General features: G+C 41.9%; 4 non-coding genes across 4 annotated transcripts; all 4 read left to right on the top strand.

Moving 5' to 3' along the window:
* Window positions 1–741: 741 nt before the first annotated feature.
* On the top strand, window positions 742–814 carry trnak-uuu (transfer RNA lysine (anticodon UUU)). The gene has a single exon. It is a non-coding gene; the product is annotated as a tRNA-Lys (tRNA).
* Window positions 815–3,264: 2,450 nt separating this feature from the next.
* trnat-agu (transfer RNA threonine (anticodon AGU)) lies at window positions 3,265–3,337 on the top strand. Its single transcript has one exon. It is a non-coding gene; the product is annotated as a tRNA-Thr (tRNA).
* A 7,941-nt stretch (window positions 3,338–11,278) lies between these two features.
* Window positions 11,279–11,351, top strand: trnat-agu (transfer RNA threonine (anticodon AGU)). The gene has a single exon. It is a non-coding gene; the product is annotated as a tRNA-Thr (tRNA).
* A 4,958-nt stretch (window positions 11,352–16,309) lies between these two features.
* Window positions 16,310–16,423, top strand: LOC132895913 (U5 spliceosomal RNA). The gene has a single exon (XR_009655878.1). It is a non-coding gene; the product is annotated as a U5 spliceosomal RNA (small nuclear RNA).
* Window positions 16,424–18,778: the final 2,355 nt, after the last annotated feature.

The following is an 18,778-nucleotide window of genomic DNA, read 5'->3' as shown; positions in this document are numbered from 1 at the left end:
CGCAGACACCAGGGGAACATGCAAACTCCACACAGAAAGGCCCCCACTGGCCGCGAACCTAGAACCTTCTTGCTGTGAGGTAACCGTGCGAACCACTTCCACCACCATGCTGTCCAAAATTAAGCCTACTCAGATAGCTTTTTTGCCATGACGCAGATTCAAACCGGGGTTGCTGCAGCCACAACGCAGAGTACTAACCACTATATGATCACGGCAAACTACCCAGAGGTAGTCACATATTAACTTTCAAGACCATACCACTCATAGTTTTCAAGTTCTGCTCCGGAAACAAAACCTCCCCCTCAGACTAACCTGAGAGACTAAGTCTGAAATTGTTTCCATGGAAACATGAAAAATTAAAATTTCTCAAGTTTCTTTGTATGAAAAGGCACATCTACATCACCTTGTTAATATGTATACCAAGTTTCAAATCCGTATCATGAATAGTTTTGGATATATGCTCCAGAAACAAACATTGCTCTTAGAAACAAAGTCAAAATCTATTTTTTATGTAAAAATTAGAAAAATACTTGAGAAAGTAGCCAGAATGTACAGTCCACAGCCCACTCTACGATTAACACACTGCATTATTTAAAATGTGTGTCCTTTTTTGTGAGGCAAATAGTAAACAGAAGCAAACTACAGCTAGGAACTAAAGTTGTGAGTGATGTTACAGCAATTTCTGTGGGCTGTTTTGAGGATCAGCGCAGGGGCTTCAAGGTTCTGCTGTGGAAGATTTAAGGCTCCATAGCTCAGTGGTGAGAGCACTGGTCTTTTAAACCAGGGGTCATGAGTTCAATTCTCATTGGAGCCTGTAAGGGACTTTTTGAAAGTGGAAAGATGATCCAGAAGTAAACGGGGTTTGACAAAACTTGGGCCCTGTACTACGAAGCGGGTTTTCTGGCTTACCAGGGTAACTTCAAGAGTAACTTGATCATGTGCAGCGTAACTTCCCAATTAACCCATACTACGAAAGTTGGCTATGTTCAAACCGAGGTATGGTGCCATGGCAACTTACGCTGCATCTCAAACCTGCTCGTCTCAGGTTATGTTCTTGGTTAACCCGAGGTTTCCGATTAACCACACCCTTTTTAAACACCACCTCTCCACCGACATTTCCTCTAGAGACAATGCCAGCATACCCGGATGACCCGTGCGATATCGGAGCGCAGATTAGAGATGGGATTTATGGCTCTTTGATGGGATCCGCATCTTTGTGATCCATTCTTTGAAAAGAGCCGTTCAAAAGACTGGCTCATTTGGCTCTTTTTAAATATTTATTCAGTTTTAAGAAGACAGCGTCTAAAGAAGCCAGATCCCTCTGCTTACACAGTGACATCAATATTTCTGGACATACCTTTTATATAAAGCAACCTAGACTTACATTATTGTAACCCCTAAACGCTCATAAATAACCATTAAAAAACAATGAGGGCTTCAATGAATGTCCATGCAGAACGGCTTTTCTGTAAAAAAAAAAAAACCCACTCAAGAACATAGTTATCAAGAACGCAAGAATATCTCATCTCATCTCATTATCTCTAGCCGCTTTATCCTTCTACAGGGTCGCAGGCAAGCTGGAGCCTATCCCAGCTGACTACGGGCGAAAGGCGGGGTACACCCTGGACAAGTCGCCAGGTCATCACAGGGCTGACACATAGACACAGACAACCATTCACACTCACATTCACACCTACGGTCAATTTAGAGTCACCAGTTAACCTAACCTGCATGTCTTTGGACTGTGGGGGAAACCGGAGCACCCGGAGGAAACCCACGTGGACACGGGGAGAACATGCAAACTCCGCACAGAAAGGCCCTCGCCGGCCCCGGGGCTCGAACCCAGGACCTTCTGAACGCAAGAATATTTTATAGAAAAACACTTGTTTTACAAAAACATTTAAGTCTGAGATACAAAATAGATACAAAAATATAACACAAGAACTAGTTATCAGGCAGCACGGTGGTGTAGTGGTTAGCGCTGTCGCCTCACAGCAAGAAGGTCCTGGGTTCGAGCCCCGGGGCCGGCGAGGGCCTTTCTGTGTGGAGTTTGCATGTTCTCCCCGTGTCCGCGTGGGTTTCCTCTGGGTGCTCCGGTTTCCCCCAAAGACATGCAGGTTAGGTTAACTGGTGACTCTAAATTGACCATAGGTGTGAATGGTTGTCTGTGTCTATGTGTCGGCCCTGTGATGACCTGGCAACTTGTCCAGGGTGTACCCCGCCTTTCACCCGTAGTCAGCTGGGATAGGCTCCAGCTTGCCTGCGACCCTGTAGAAGGATAAAGTGGCTAGAGATAATGAGATGAGATTTTTCGGACATTAAACAAGCTATATATGACTGGGGCCACGTCGAAGGACCATTTTCTGTGACTTGTGATTGATCATGAAGCTTTCTCTCATCCTATACTTCTGTTCTGGAACATGTAGAAGGGAGAATGTACTTGCGCATTTACCCGATCGGCAATTCGTTGCCAACATGCTTGCCACTCCTTATTGGCAGCCGCTGTGTTAGATTTTGCTCTTAATGTTGTTTTGAACTCCTCGTAGCTTTGCATTATGACAGCGCATTCTTCCTCCGTGAAGTACGGCGACCGTGCCATTGTGAACAGTGGTGATTTGCGCTGATAACCTCTCCTTTAATGTGAACGCGCATTAACCCTGATTAGGTTAACACAGGTTCAACAAATCAACTTCATAACTGGCGTCGTAGTACCGTTTAACCCCAAACAAGATAACCAGGTTTTGTCAACCCCGGTTTAGCGGGGGAACCCTGGGTTACTTCTGGGTAGGTTAACCTCCGTTCGTAGTACAGGGCAATGAGAGACTAAGTCTGAAATTGTTTCTATGGAAACATGAAAAATTTAAATTTCTCAAATTTCTTAGTACGAAAAGGCACATCTACATCACCTTGTTAATATGTATACCAAGTTTCAAATCCGTATCACTAATAGTTTTGGATATATGCTCCGCAAACAAACATTGCTCTTAGAAACTAAGTCAAAATCTTTTATGTAAAAAATTTGAAAAATACTTGAGAAAGTAGCCAGAATGTACAGTCCACAGCCCACTCTACGATTGACACACTGCATTATTTAAAATGTGTGCCCTTTTTTTGTGAGGCAAATAGTAAACAGAAGCTAACTGCAGCCAGGAACTAAAGTTGTGAGTGATGTTACAGCAGTTTCTGTGGGCTGTTTTGAGGATCAGCACAGGGGCTTCAAGGTTCTGCTGTGGCCCCAAGCTTCAGCAGCTGTGCAACAGGTAAGGCTCCATAGCTCAGTGGTGAGAGCACTGGTCTAGTAAACCAGGGGTGATGAGTTTAATTCTCACTGGGGCCTGGAAGGAATGCTTTGAAAGTGGAAAGATGATCCAGATAAAAGAGGGGATATTGAGAACACTGACACCAGAAGGTGAGCAAGTGCTGCTTATGATTTCTTGTCACCTGAAGACCACTTTCTACTGGTGAGAATGGCCTCATATGGACTGGTTGAGGATCTGAAGGTGTCTTTGGTGTGCAATTTCTGCAAAGCACTTTGCCCTCAAGTCTCCATCAACACCCATTGTCAGGTGGTATTTGTTTATATTTGGAGGCTACTTTGCAAAATTTACCAAGTCTTGTTTTTGGTGGTGATATACAAGTTCAGATATAAATTCATAAATCTGAATGTCTACTCTTAAATAAGTGGAATATTGGCTTAAAAATCAAAATGTATTTATCTACATTATTATTTATCATAACTTTTTCTTTTAGTCATCTTTACCAGGGGTGCCAATAAGTATGGAGAGCACTGTACAAATCTTTTCCCATTCTATGACATGTCTGAGTTTCTATAAATTGAAGATTTTCATACCAGATGCTTTGTATAAGAGCCATCCTCCTTTGATTAGCTTCAGTTTCGGGAAGGCTCTTTCAAATAAATTGGAAGCCTAAAAAGTTTACATAATGGGTTTAAGTGGGTTCTTTGATCTGTGTGTCAGACAAGGACTGTCAGGTGTCAGAAATCTGAATTGTACCTCTGAGTGTGTCATGTTTACATCCATTGACAGAGTTCTTTTGCCGAGACCTGCCTGCATATGCTGTAGATTTTGTGCAGCTGAGGGGTCATATCAGAGTTTATGCTCAAAAGAAAAACTGAGAAAGTGAAAGGCTTCCAGACTTTGGCCACCTTTGGCGACTTGAAACCTATGGCAGCTCGGTTAGGCCTCCGTTTATAATATCCTGGGAAAGACATGCAACATATAATCAAAAAATGTCAGTTCAATGTCAGAATAAATGAATAATGTTTTTTTTATTACCTCTGCCAATAGTAATAACAATTCATTACATTTATATAGCGATTTACATGGCACCAAAAGCACTTTACAGTGGAAGGGGACCTGACTAACTAACACCAATGCCTAGCACCCGTCTGAGTGATGCACCGCAAATATTATGCAGTATTGTGCTCACCACACACCAGCTTGGGGTGGAGAATGGTGAATGAGCCAATGGCAGCAGCCATTTTTCCAAGAAGTCGCAGGGTAAGCACAGGTGTTATTAATGACAGCCAATAAGATTCCAATTCAGTGTAGCAGAATCAGATCCTTACTGGATGTCATAAATAACACCTGTGCTTACCCTGTGACTTCTTGAAAAATGTCTGCTGTGAAATAGGCCTATTTCAGTCAAGTTTTCAAATGTCACACCTCCTCATCTCATGATCCATGCTTGGCCCTGGTCCCTGGCCTGACCTCTGACACTGACTATCTGTGGGTTGTTTTCCCAGATTTTTCTGCAAAATTGAGAGAATATTCTGCACCGCTGCTGTGGCAGCCTTGTCAGCAGGGGTAGACTCCTGCAAGAGTGTGAAATTAGCCATGCTGGTATTACAGCTGTGACAAGTTTTTTTTATAGTATTTAATTACAAAGCGACTTGTTTGCAAAACATTGTAAAACATTACAGTAAGGCCTGCAGTTTCACTGGGCCATCAATACATTTACTTCCATTTTGATTAAATTAACGGAGTCATAAGCAGTCCATGCCCTGCCTTAACGTTACCTCGGATTGCATCCTGAGGGGTACTGGCTTGTGAGGTCTTCCCTGAAAAATACGTCATATCACGTTAGAATAACTATCGATAGATGATTGAAATGTCTCTAGCAGAACTTGAACTATGGGTGCCATGTATATGTATGTTCGTTAACTTATAGGGCAAACTATCTTTTAAAAGAAAACAGAACATGTACAAGTTAAGGAGAAGTGTGCTGCGTTCACGTTCATGCACAAGTACTTGGGCTACTAGCATAGCCTAGCAATGAGATGCCCACTAATGAAACGCTAACGAAAAAAAAAATGCCCATACTCACTGACAAACACTGCAATCTATCATACTGACAAACAACTCTCTCACTCTTACACACAAATACACACCCACAAACAAAACCATCCACAGCTCTGCCAGTTAGACCACCAAAATAAGATTTATGTCAAAGACCCTCTGCTTCAACCCTCTCTCGGTCAACGTGTTTAACGTTAGCAAGACAGTTATTATATTGGGTAGTGGAGCTAAGTCTAACATTTGACTTGCCATGAAACACCTGCAAAATGTGTACTACTGCAACACATACAACACATTTGTCCCATACTTACACTTTGTTGAATTAATTCAGTATCATAGTCGCCACTGAAGTCCACGCAATCCTTGTTTACCGTCAATGGATTGGTCACTCGTCAAACAGTCCGCCAAAATCCGAGTAGGAAATGGCCGCAACAGCTTCCGGGGGAATCGCTGAGCGTAGCTGTCAGTCAAACACAAGTTAGCCAATGGGAATGCATTCCTGGACAGCCCACCCACCCGTGAAGTTTGTGCCAAAACTGCAAGCAAAAAGTCAGGGAGCGCAAACGAGAAAGCTGGAATCGCAACCAAAATCAATTACGTCAAACAAAACTGAGAAAGACGTGGAACAAAAATAAAAGTTTTCTGAAGAGTAATAGACTGATATTTTGCACGATTACACGAATAATTTGTTTGCCAGTCAATTTACTTTTTTTTTTACTTTTTTTTTTTTTTGAATTTTGATTTATCGTTTTTGTTGATATTTCAAAAGTATTGTATGAACATTTTGGCACAAAATCGATTCCATACGAGCCAAAGATGCATGTGCCACTGGAGGTACAGTCCCTCAGGCCCTCAGCCTGCACCTCGGGTTCTCGGGCCCTAATAGTAGTCCTTACGGTTGCAATGTGGATTCAATCGGGTCCTTGCACCGCAACAATGAACTGCTATAATTCCTAAATGGTTAAAAGAATATTTTTGTTAAATGCCTTGAATTAAAGCCAAACAAAACCCAAAAAGTAAACTCCTTTATACTGACAGATAATATCCATACAAGACATGCTTGAGTGTTCACTTGTTCATATTTGTACCTGTATACTGTGTACAGATTTTATTTTAAAAGGAAAACAGTGTTCCTGTGCACCGCCATCTTCCTCTCTCCAAGGTTCAAATATCACATTCTGAGGACAAATCGTGACGTCACCGACTCCAAACCACTGAGCTCTCCGTAAAAATCTGGAGCGTTCATAGCCTATTGAGGTATTTCACCTGACGTCACAGGGTCACGTGACGCCCCGGTGTCCGCCATTTTGAACGTCAAGCTACATACTAACGCTGCAGACAGACAGGGAGAACCAGCTTGAAAAAAAACGTGTTACAGACACCTAGAATAGATTAATTTGTCAGTAAGCACTCTATAAATAACCATGGTGTTTGCTTGTTGTGCTGTGGGCTGCCACAACAGACAGAGACAGCGTGCAGGACGCTCCTTTTACCGGTTTCTAGTGATGGGAATTTCGGGTCTTTTTCGGGAGCCGGCTCTTTTGGCTCTTCTTACTATAAGGAGCCGGCTCTTTCGGCTCCCAAACGGCTCCTGAGATTTTATTTTTGATTTAATTGCTGCAATTAACTAGTTAATTAATTACATTATTATTTATATTTTATCAATAGGATGTTTTCCATTTTATTTTTTAGTTTTTGTAGCCGCGGCACGGTGGTGTAGTGGTTAGCGCTGTCGCCTCACAGCAAGAAGGTCCTGGGTTTGAGCCCCGGGGCCAGCGAGGGCCTTTCTGTGTGGAGTTTGCATGTTGTGTCCGTGTGGGTTTCCTCCGGGTGCTCTGGTTTCCCCCACAGTCCAAAGACATGCAGGTTAGGTTAACTGGTGACTCTCAATTGACTGTAGATGTGAATGGTTGTCTGTGTCTATGTGTCAGCCCTGTGATGACCTGGTGACTTGTCCAGGGTGTACCCCGCCTTTTGCCCGTAGTCAGCTGGGATAGGCTCCAGCTTGCCTGCGACCCTGTAGAACAGGATAAAGCGGCTAGAGATAATGAATGAATGAGTTTTTGTAGCCATTGTAAAGCTTTGTAAAGTATAGCAGTGTAACAATGTTCTAGCTATAGAAATAAAACTTACTTGCCAATTAATAAATTATTTTCTCACAAACATAATGCAAAACTGTGTTATATTACCAATATAAAATACACAGCTGATTTTCCCCTCCTCAGGTGCCTCACAGACTCCTCTCCCCTGTGCTCCACAGCTTTAAGCATTACACCAATTTTCATATTTTCGCAGCTGTGAATGACATCAACCCCCCCAACCAAAAAAAGTAGGCGTACACTACTTTTTTTCCTTTGAATGGTAATAGACAACACAAAGACGCAATCAGACAGCAACTTTTTTTGTGAAAGTCTCTCTCTCTGAGGCATCTAAGGACAAAAAACTAATTCAGCTCCCCAACTCGGCTCCCACCGAAGAGCCGGCTCCCGTTGTTCACTTCAAAGAGCTGGCTCTTTGAACCGGATCGTTCGCGACCGACACATCACTACTGGTTTCCTACTGACCCAGACAAGAGGGCCAAATGGATTGCAGCTGTGAAGAGACAGGATTGGGAGCCAACAGAGTACTCCAGACTTTGCAGTGATCATTTCATTTCAGGTTAGTTTATCAGTTAATGCAATTTTGATAAAATATATAGCAAAAAGTAAATGGGTCAGTGTTTGTTAACCCATCTGAGCAGTGAAACAAGGCAGTGTTAATTTGTCGAGGGTTGCATGTAGCAGACATCAGACATAAAACGCAATAACAGAGGCTAGAAAGAAACGGGACACAGAAATAAATAAACAGGGCTCCATACCAAGGCTGGGTACAGTGTTTGTGATAAAAGACAGATCCAATTTAACACGAATCACAGCTTACTTTCTTGTTAAAATGTGCAAAGGTCTCCACCATCTCATACCGCCTTGCACTGAAGGACTTAAGCGTACCGTCCAAAATGGCTGCGTCACGTGACTTGGTAACGTGGGTGAAATACTTCAATTCCCTGCTGTTGAGATGAGTGAAGTCATCTGACTGCCATCTTACCACTCACATCGATAGTGTGTGATCATTTGGCTTCTGTGTTAAACTGTCATGTCTGATCAAATTTGCCCCAAGTAAAGTATCTCCTGACTTTTTTCCTTTCATTACCTCTTCTTATTTTCTCAACTTTACCCACATTCCTTACATATCTTTATAGCACTCCCCTTCACTGTAATTGTTCAGGGTTTTTTTTTCCTTTTCCAGTTCAGTCTCTGATCATTATTTTGAGCAGCTCTTTTACTACTATAATTATTTTTACAGAGATTATTTCAGTTTTTCTTTGTACAGGAAATCATATATTGGACGCCATCCGGGAAATAAGCCATTGGCCGGGAAATATGACCAACCCTGATTTAAGAGTACTTATCAATATACTTGGACTCAATTTAAACTAAAATCATGTTAAAACAGACAATCATGCCTATTTTGTCAATTTGTGCAAGTGGGTGTGACGTGTGTAGATGATCGACATTGTCATTTGTGCTTCGCCTGAGGTAAATGAAAATAACTGCTGACCAAACTAGAACAACAACATCTCTTTTTATTTGCATCCCTCACTGCCATTTCTGTCTAAGGCTATGGTCCTTCTTTCATTTAGGCTGCTGAGGCTAATTTACTCAGTTCATTCTTTTTGAGTTTGAGCCGTTGAGCTTGAGTTCTCACATTCAATATCAAACATGTCTAGACTTTGGCTTTGATCTAGTCTGGGACATTTCCATCAAAAATCTGACACAGTCACAGTGTTCATCCCAGATATCACTGTCAGATTTTCAACAAAACCAGACAAAACAATGAGACAGATTTTCTGTTTTTTTTGCTCTTGCAAACCATCATAAAATGCTGTAGGTGGGTCCATGCAAATGGCACTGTGCACACGCACGTGTAAAAATGATCACACACTATCAATACTCACAGGTGAAATGTCCATCCACCACCTTTGACTTGACAGTTTGTACAGTTCACTGCTGCACATGCAGGCATTTTTCTTGTAATTTTTCTCACCAACTACATCAATAACTTGACCAGTTTGTTTAGCTTCCAGTAGCCTAAATGACCATTCTGCTCAACGATGTGAGTGGTAAGATGGCGGTCAGATGGTGTCACTCTGATGAGCCTCTGAGCTTTCCAGATTTTTACGTAGAGATCAGCGCTCCAAACATGATTTACCGAGGCCAGTGGAGCTCTTGGACACATTGCTTCTAAATTGTTGTTAACAACCCTAAAGATGCCAAGTGTCAAGCATTTGGGTGTAAAATAAACCTGATCACTGATAATTTTATGTGACATGCTTTTGTTTTTATTCATGGAGAAAAGAGATCTTTTAAGATGGCAAGAATCACACTGCTATGGCAACAGGATTGTTTACTAGTATCTGTGTCAGTACTGAACATGCGTTATCTAGCCAAGTAGATTTAAGAAGAAGAAGCCTTTATTTGTTTCACATACACTCAAGCACCGACGGAATCACACAGTGAAATTTCTCCTCTGCATTTAACCCATCTGAAGCAGTGAACACACACAAGTGAGCAAAGAGAACACACACATACCCACAGCAGTGGCAGCTATGCTACAGCGCCCAGGGAGCAGTTGGGGGTAAGGTGCCTTGCTGAGGGGCACCTCAGCCCATGGCTCCTATATACCTAACCACATCTTTGAACTGTGGGGGAAACTAGAGCACCCGGAGGAAACCCACACAGACACAGGGAGATCATGCAAACTCCACACAGAAAGGCCCCTGGCAGCCGCTGGGCTCAAACCCAGGACCTTCTTGCTGTGAGGAGACAGTGATAACCACTACAACACTGTGCCACCCTAAACGTTGATATGTCAAAAAATAAAAAAAACTAGACAGGGACACTCTAACGAGTACAAACCCCGCCTTTTCCCTATTAAAATACATTGGGCGAAAATTTCGAAGTTCTGCCATGACCTTGACCTTTGACCTCCAAAATTTAATGGTTTCCTTCCTGGGTGATTGGCAACACATGTACAAAATTTGGTCCAAATCGATCCATTGGTTCTTGAGATATCTTGCAGACACACAGACAGACAGACAGATACACACACACACAGACTGACGCAGGTGAAAATAATAACCCCTCCGACTACTATCGGCGGGGTTAATAAAACAATTAGGAACCCATAACATCACCTTGTTAACATGCATACCAAGTTTCAAATCTGGATCATGAATAGTTTTGGATATATGCTCCGGAAACGAACATTGCTCTGAGAAACTAAGTCAAAATATATTTATGTAAAATTTTGAAAAATACTTTTTTCAAAAATCCAAAATAGCAAAAGGCAGCAGTTCACATGTTGCTTGATATGTATACAAAGTTTCATGAAGATATCTTCAGTAGTTTTAAAGATATGGCCCGGAAATGAAAATGTGACCAGACGGACAGCCGGCCGGACAGAACCCATTTCTATATCCCGCGCCAAAATTCATTTGGGCAGCCGATCAAAAAAGAACCAAAAATACTGGTTGAATTTTTTTGGGTTGCAGTTCTCATCACCTGAAAACCACTGGCTGCTGCTGAGGATGGCCCCACATGAAGAGCCTGGAGATCAGCGAGGTCACTCATGGTGCTTACGGTTTGTCTCTTGAGGTCTTGGCCTGTCCAGTGTTTTTGTTAACTCAGATGAGAAAGTAGCCAGAATGTACAGTCCACAGCCCACTCTACGACTGATGCACTGCATTATTTAAAATGCGTGTCCATTTTTTGCGAGGCAAATAGTAAACAGAAGCTAACTGCAGCTAGGAACTAAAGCTGTGAGTGACTTTACAGCAGTTTCTGGGGGCTGTTTTGGGGATCAGCGCAGGGGCTTCAAGGTTCTGCTGTTGCTCCAATCTTCAATGATTGCAAAAGAGTTAAGGCTCCATAGCTCAGTGGTGAGAGCACTGGTCTAGTAAACCAGGGGTTGTGAGTTCAATTCTCACTGGAGCCTATAAAGAGTTAGTGAAACTGTCTCTGAGTCTTACTTTTGCTGGACGCTACCAGTTTTAGTATCGGGTGTAAACAAACCACAGCTAATGGATTCTCAATCCTCCCTGCCCTTCTCTTTCAGTAAACGATGTTTTTTTAAAAAAAATATTAAAACAGAGAAAATGCAGTGAGAAGGTACATTCCAACATCCATGTAGGTAAACCTAGGCCAAAAATGGACATCATCACGCCAATAATTTCAAGCAATTTTGCACACATCATAACCATAAATAAGCTAACTTCTTCTGTATCTATCCTCTGCTTCTCTCTGACTTAGATTATCCAAGCACTCTGGTAGTAAAGCTTTTCTAGTGGTAGCTTTCTTCGAACTGCAGACATCTGACATCTTCAATATTGCTTGCCTTCAGTATGTAAACAACTTCACAACAACATGTGACCCAGATGAGGATGGGTTCTCTTTTGAGTCTGCTTGCTCGGCTATCGGCTCCAAATCATCCTCAAACAAAAAAACAAAGACTGAGGACGAATTTGAAGAGCTTTCGTGTCTTTCTCAAAAGAATCGGTATCAACAATTCACGCCACTGAGGAGAATATTATAGAGTCCGTGTGGAAACAAAAGAAGGTCCTGGTGCAAATAACGTCAAGCGTGCAGCGCCGCCAAGCTGTAAATCGCTGCGATCTAATAATGACGGGCAAGCTTTTAGTGATTTTTGGAACAGGATTCAGATGCAAAAAAGCATTTTTCGAAACAGTTTTTTATTTATTCGCCAACTTTACAGTGTAATTGAGCACAGCACACACAGAAAACTGGGGGTTTTCTGACGTAACTTTCATTAGACTAGCACTTTAAGAACGATGCAGCCGAGTGAAACGGGTTCCGTTCTGGTTCGCGCACCAAAGTTTGATCCGTTCAGACAGGGCCGGCTGCCCTAGGCGAGATTGAGTTTTGGCGCCCCCCCAAGAAAAAAAACCCTCTAATAACATCTAAATAACAGAGCATTTTGGTCAAAAATCCATTCGTTCGGACAGTGGTTAAATTGGCTTTTGTAAGGAGGGGGAGCCCTTCTTCACTCACAGTGGTCAATATCTCTCAAAACATTTTTATTTATCACACCATCGGTTTAATTCATATTTTATCAACTTATGGCCTAGTTATTTATATCTCACATCAATGCACATATTGGTAACTTATTAAGCCTATGTTTCACCATCAATCTACACTGTAATTTGTAAAACTTATTCACAATATACACCACCAATTCACATATTAGCAATAGTTACTTACATCTCATCAACCAACAGTATTATTTGCATTACTTGTTTACATCTCACACCATCAATTCACATATTAAGAATAGTTCTTTACATTTCACACCATAAATCTACATCAATCAAATCAATTGTTTGCTAAACTTACTTACATGTCACAACATCAAACCACATATCAGCAATAGCCAGTCATTACAATTTAATTTACAACTTTCCAAATAAGACTTAGGGCGTATTCACACCTATGTTGTTTGGTCCGGACCAAACGACCAAACGAACCAGATTTCTCTTGGTCCGGACCTTTTGGGTTGGTCTGAATACAAACCACCGAACTCTGGTCCGGACCAAACAAGCGGACCGAGACCGAGCTGCAAGGTCGGACTCGGTCCGGACCAAAGGAACCCTGGTACGGACCTTTTGGAGGTGTGAAAGCAGACCGGACCTAATCCGACAATTTTGCTTTTTTGTACCTCGGGAGCTTCCGTCGTTTGTCGAGCATTATGGGAAACAGAGTCTTGACACTCCACCGCAAAGTGCAAACACTGTTTCGGTTATCAAGGGAACCTTACAACAATCGCTCAGTCATTCAGGCTAGACTACAGAGTACAAAAAATGAGTAGGGGGCAAACGTGGGTTCACGCGCTCCCCAGAACAATGTCGGCTAAAAGTGAAGAAACTCCGTCAGACCTGCATTAAAATCAGGGACATTCTTTCAAAAAGTGGCGGTACTAGCGACTTGCGTGGAGAGCCAGAACTGTCACAACATGATGTGCGCTCATCAGCGCTATCCTCCGTGACTACTTTTGAACTTAACGCTGTGCGCGCGTGTCGTCTCTGACCAATAGCTGAACGACCTCAGGGCGCGTGGCTTTGTTGACAGATTTTGGTCCGCTTACTAAAATGTACAGTGTGAAAGCGAACCGCACCAAAATGAAAAAAACAAAACAAAAACATTTGGTCTGGACCAAAGCAAGTGAACTATCGAACTATCCTGGTCTGAATACACCCTTAGATCAAGTTTCTCCTGCCTTCCCTGTCTCTGTCTACATGCTCCTGGGGAGACTCCCAGAGCGTCTGGGGGACTAGGGATGTCTGAAACATTTAATTTTGTTATTTAGTCTAGTCTTAGTACCCCACCGCAACCTCATAACTTTGGCCAACCAAAGCAACATTGGATTGGGGCAGTGGCGGCTGGTGAAAAAAATTCTTGGTGGGGCTGGTGTGTGCCAGTAGAGTTCCCTGCCTAGTCCAGTATAAGCATTCAAATGAACAGTCAGAAAATGACAATTCCACAATAATAATTTAATTTCCTTCTCAAAATCAGCAGTTTCACAGATAAAGTAAATTAACAATTTACAGCTATATTTTATATTTTTTTAATTTACAGCTCCATTTATGCTTTGGAAAGGAACGGTTTCAAATACAATACAATACTCAAGTTCTTGAGAGAAGTTTACAGCAAGGGTATGATTTCAGCTGAATCGATACAAATCAACTGTGTGTGTGTGTGTGTGTGAGAGAGTGTGAATGAGTGAGTGAGAGAGAGGGAGGAAGGTTTCTAAGGTGAGTGTGGGACTGAGTGAGGTGGTGTGTGTGTGTGTGTGTGTGTCTGATTCTAAGGTGAGTGTAAGATTTCTGTGAGAGAGTGACTATGAAATGAGGTGTGTGTGTTCTGAGCTAGGTGTATTTCTGTGAAACGAGACAGTGAGAGGGGGAGCGAAACACAGTGTTGACACTCTTGTTGTGAATACAAACTATGACAAGAAAGATGTGTGATTATTGTCCAATATGAACCAAAAGTCTAGTTTTGAACATCAAAGACAGAGAGAGAGAGAGAGAGATGCATTTTCTGTAGCAGGGGCGAAATTTCCAGCGCCCCAAAACCATTAAATTCGGCGATGCTGATTGGCCAAATATTTATGATTTTTCCCGAGCAACCATACACGATTGGCTATTCCGCTGCACTTCTGGGGCGCTTTGCCGAGCGCCCAAGAAGAGAAATGATACGCGTCTGTCGGTGGAAATTCACCGTTGAATGAGAGTCAGTTGGTGGAAATGTTGTTTAAATAATTCAGATCGCATGTAGGCACACACTATTAAGTAAAACTGACACTGATAATAAAATTTGTGAAAATATATATCTATATATTTAGTTTTTTTAGATTAATGGCGTGCTCTTTTTCCAATGGTTTAGAGTCTTTTTTTAGGTTTGGGTGCTCTTTAATCCAAGGTATTCTAGATCCACAGCCAAAAAAGAGAAAAAAAAAATCTCTGACTAAGGCACTCCAAATTAAAATGTCTTTAATATTTTAGACAAGTCCTACATGGACAAATTAAAAACAAAGCCCACGCGTAGCGGCATGGGTGCTTTCTTCAGGTATCTTCATGGGTGCCTGAAGAAGACACCCATGCCGCTACGCGTGGGCTTTGTTTTTAATTTGTCCATGTAGGACTTGTCTAAAATATTAAAGACATTTTAATTTGGAGTGCCTTAGTCAGAGATTTTTTTTCTCTTTTTTGGCTGTGGATATATCTATATATTTTATATTTTTTTCCCCTCCACATCTGGGAGGGCGGCGCCCGAGCGCCCCCTATGAGCCAGCCGCCACTGGATTGGGGGTCGAGCGTGCGAGCCAATGGAAAAATCCAGGCTGCCAGTTCTCACTATCACGAGGGAGGTTTCCTAACACTCCATGTGCAAAGATATGTTAGCGGGCATCCATTAAATTAGCTAACTCAATTTTCTGATATTTACCTAAAAGCTAAAAACACAGAATTTTTTTTTTGTCTGACTTTTACTAGACTTAGAAATTGAATATTATTAGAAGAACATCATCAGAGGGGCTACCACTGGCAATTTACAATAGTCATAACTGACATTAACATTGACTTTAGGCATATTAAAGTATGGTCTATAGTCACTGGATTTATCTAGATCTGTTACTATTAATAAGATTTAATTGACACAAGATGTGGTTAGTCATACACACACACTTTATATACATATGCTCAAGGGCACTTCCGCCCAACACCACCCCATGTTAACTGAACTACATGTCTTTGAACTGTGGGGTTAACCAGAGCTGACACAGGGAGAACACGCAAACTCCACACAGAAAGGCCCCCACCAGCCTCTGGGCTCAAACCCAGAACCTTCTTGCTGTGAGGCGACAGTGTGAACCACTCCACTGCTGCACAAGTTAATAAATGTTTAAAGTCTCCCCGTCGGGGAATCGAACCCCGGTCTTCCACATGACAGGCAGAGATACTGCCCACTATACTAACAAGGATGATGCAATAACCTCATTTATCAATAAAAAATGTGGTTTGGAAAGCACTTACTGCTGGGGTCAACAATGTTCCTGTCAATAATCAAACTCCAGCTGATGTTTTCATATTTAATTTATAGGCCTACATCCGTGATATTGGACAGATCACACAGCACTCAACTGTTCCTTTTCAAAATTCAACACCCCCACCCTGCTTGCTTATCTATCTATCTATCTATCGATCGATCGATCGATCGATCGATCTTTCTTTCAAAAAAGCTCATTGGTCAGACATTTCTCTGCCTGTGTGCAATGGCTAATAAAGCTGTAAAGGTGTAAGAGATTGGCCCAGGCCACCTTACCCTATACCAGCTTTCTGCACCTCCAATCCAGTGTCACTAACCTGATCCAGTGTTAAGTGCAGCTCAGGTTTCTCTTTATTGACGTATAAAGCTTTCGCCTTTTACTAAAGATTTCTGTGGAGGGAAATGTTAATGAGTTCAGTATATTTTTGCAGGCTTTGCTCTAGCGGAGCTGAACATTTTTAGTCAACAAATGTTAGAACTGTTGATCTTTTTGTATGGAAGCATCTCCCACACGCCCCACAAGGCGATGTCTCGCTTCAAAAGGATCCAGCTGTTGGGGGCGGAGTCTAGCTGTATTTACCTTTCTGGATTTTAATATGTGGAAGTGGTATTTAAAAGCATTGAGTGCAGTAAGATATTACTGTTTGGTCTTTTGGTTAAGATCAAGAATGGTATTTATTTTTATCAATTTAATATCTTATATGTTCTATAAATGAAAATGTTATGTCAAGCAGATTTTTTTTTTTTTGAACAGGGAACTGAAATAGGGGTTTGCTCCTATCAACCTGATATTGTAGTACTTTCAGGAGTAGTACCTTTGCTCAGAAAAGGGTGTTTTTTTAATTCTTATTTGACACTCTTTCAGTGAAGTTGATACATTTTTTTTTTTTTTTATAGCAGAGAATTAAAATAGGAATTTGTTTATTTTATTCTGTATGCTCATGTGGTATTATAGTAGATTTTGGAATGGTTACCTTATTTTAAAAAAGAAAGAAAAAAATCTTTATTTTGCCTGCCCTAACTTTTTCCCTATATTCCCTATATTCTGGTTTTCTCCATGCTCAACAACACAGGTGTAGAATTGGGTGTGGGCGGTATGGGCGTGTCCCTACTTTTCTGGCTGCCAAATAGAAATAATTTGTTCAAATGGACATTTGCAAATTGTGGTGTGCGCTGTCGCCTCACAGCAAGAAGGTCCGGGTTCGAGCCCCGTGGCCGGCAGGGCCTTTCTGTGTGGAGTCTGCATGGTCTCCCCGTGTCCGCATGGGTTTCCTCTGGGTGCTCCGGGTTCTCCTAAAGACATGCAGGTAATCGAGTGTCAGTAGGAGTGCTCCCAGAGCTATACAGTAAAAACTGTGGTGCGCTGTTAGGATATTGTTTGTACCAGTAAAGGTCAATGTTATTGCTGCTTGACTCATATGAACATTTCAGACTAACGGTGTCTGTTTCTTTCCCCATAATGTTGGCATCTTCATCCATTGGGACAATTTTATCTGCAAAACTGCCTGTTGTAAAAAGAAAATAAAGAAAGAAATCTGGGAAATATGTTTTGTCAACAATATTGACTGAAGAAATTATGAAATCACTAGATTACAGTTTTTTTCAGTTGCTAACAAGCGTTCTTCCACTCATTTGGCACATTTTCAAAACTCTTCACACAATCACCACACCACCACACTTTTGTGGCCATACCATTCAGACGTTTCATGACATTTTCACACAATTTGCAGTCAGTAAACACATTTCCTCATTGCTTACATTTTCATAACAGACAAGATATGCCTCTTAACAAAATGATAGACTATTTTTGTATTATTTACAATTGTTAACACACAACTTCCCAAAATAGCAAAAACAATATTCCAAACTATACATACAGCATAAATACACTTCCCTCAGCAATGATATCAGTTCAAAAACTATATATCTCAGCTGATTGACAAATATGTAATTGAATAATTGACAGCAGATATTTATTGGGTAAATTGGACCAACCACAGCTGATCATAGTATGGCTCAAATGTAGACACTTACAAAAGGAGGCCTTTGTGGAGTAATGCTTGTAATGGAGTAAGCAGAAAGAGAATGTCTGGACGAGGAAGACTAAGAGTGAGGGGCCAAGGGAGAGGTGCAGGCCCAGGAAGGGATGCAGGAAGAGGGGTAGCTGCAGGAAGAAGGGCAGATGTTGCAAGAAGAGGTGCCGGTGCAGTGAGAGGTGCAGCCCCGGTAATAGGTGTGGGCCCAGTAAGAGGAGCAGGCCAGAGGAGAGGGCATGGTAGAGGGGTCAGGATGTGTGGTAGAGGCATTAGAAGAGCTGCACGAATGGTGGTGACTGATGAAATCCGTGCCACTGTCATTGACCATGTGGTAAATCATGGTCTGTCCCTAAGAGAGGCAGGTGAAAGGGTGCAGCCCAATGTGCCAAGGTCAACAGTTGCCAGTATTGTTCGCATATTTCAACAAACCAACAGGTACGTATTTACATGGATTGTGTCTATTTTCATTGGCAAATTACTGTATACAGTAAGTATTTGTGGTAATTTTGTGTTTTTACATACTGTATTTTCCCTTTACTGTATTTTACTGTAAAGGATGGAACGCCTTCCTCGCTCTGGGGGAAGAGGAAGGCTCCTGAACAATGACCAAGAGCTGGCCATTGTGGCAATGGTTGTTGCAAACAACAAAATCAGACTGCGCGAAATTCAGGCCAGAATTGTTGACGAAAATGAAGTGTTTGAGAACATCAACAGCATCAGTCTCACTACCATTGCACGCACACTATCAAAACACAGAGTGCGAATGAAG

The sequence above is a fragment of the Neoarius graeffei genome, chromosome 1, assembly GCF_027579695.1.
Source record: "Neoarius graeffei isolate fNeoGra1 chromosome 1, fNeoGra1.pri, whole genome shotgun sequence".
NCBI lineage: Eukaryota > Metazoa > Chordata > Actinopteri > Siluriformes > Ariidae > Neoarius > Neoarius graeffei.
Note: the sequence above shows the minus strand (reverse complement) of the source record. Positions and strands in the feature narration are given on the sequence as shown.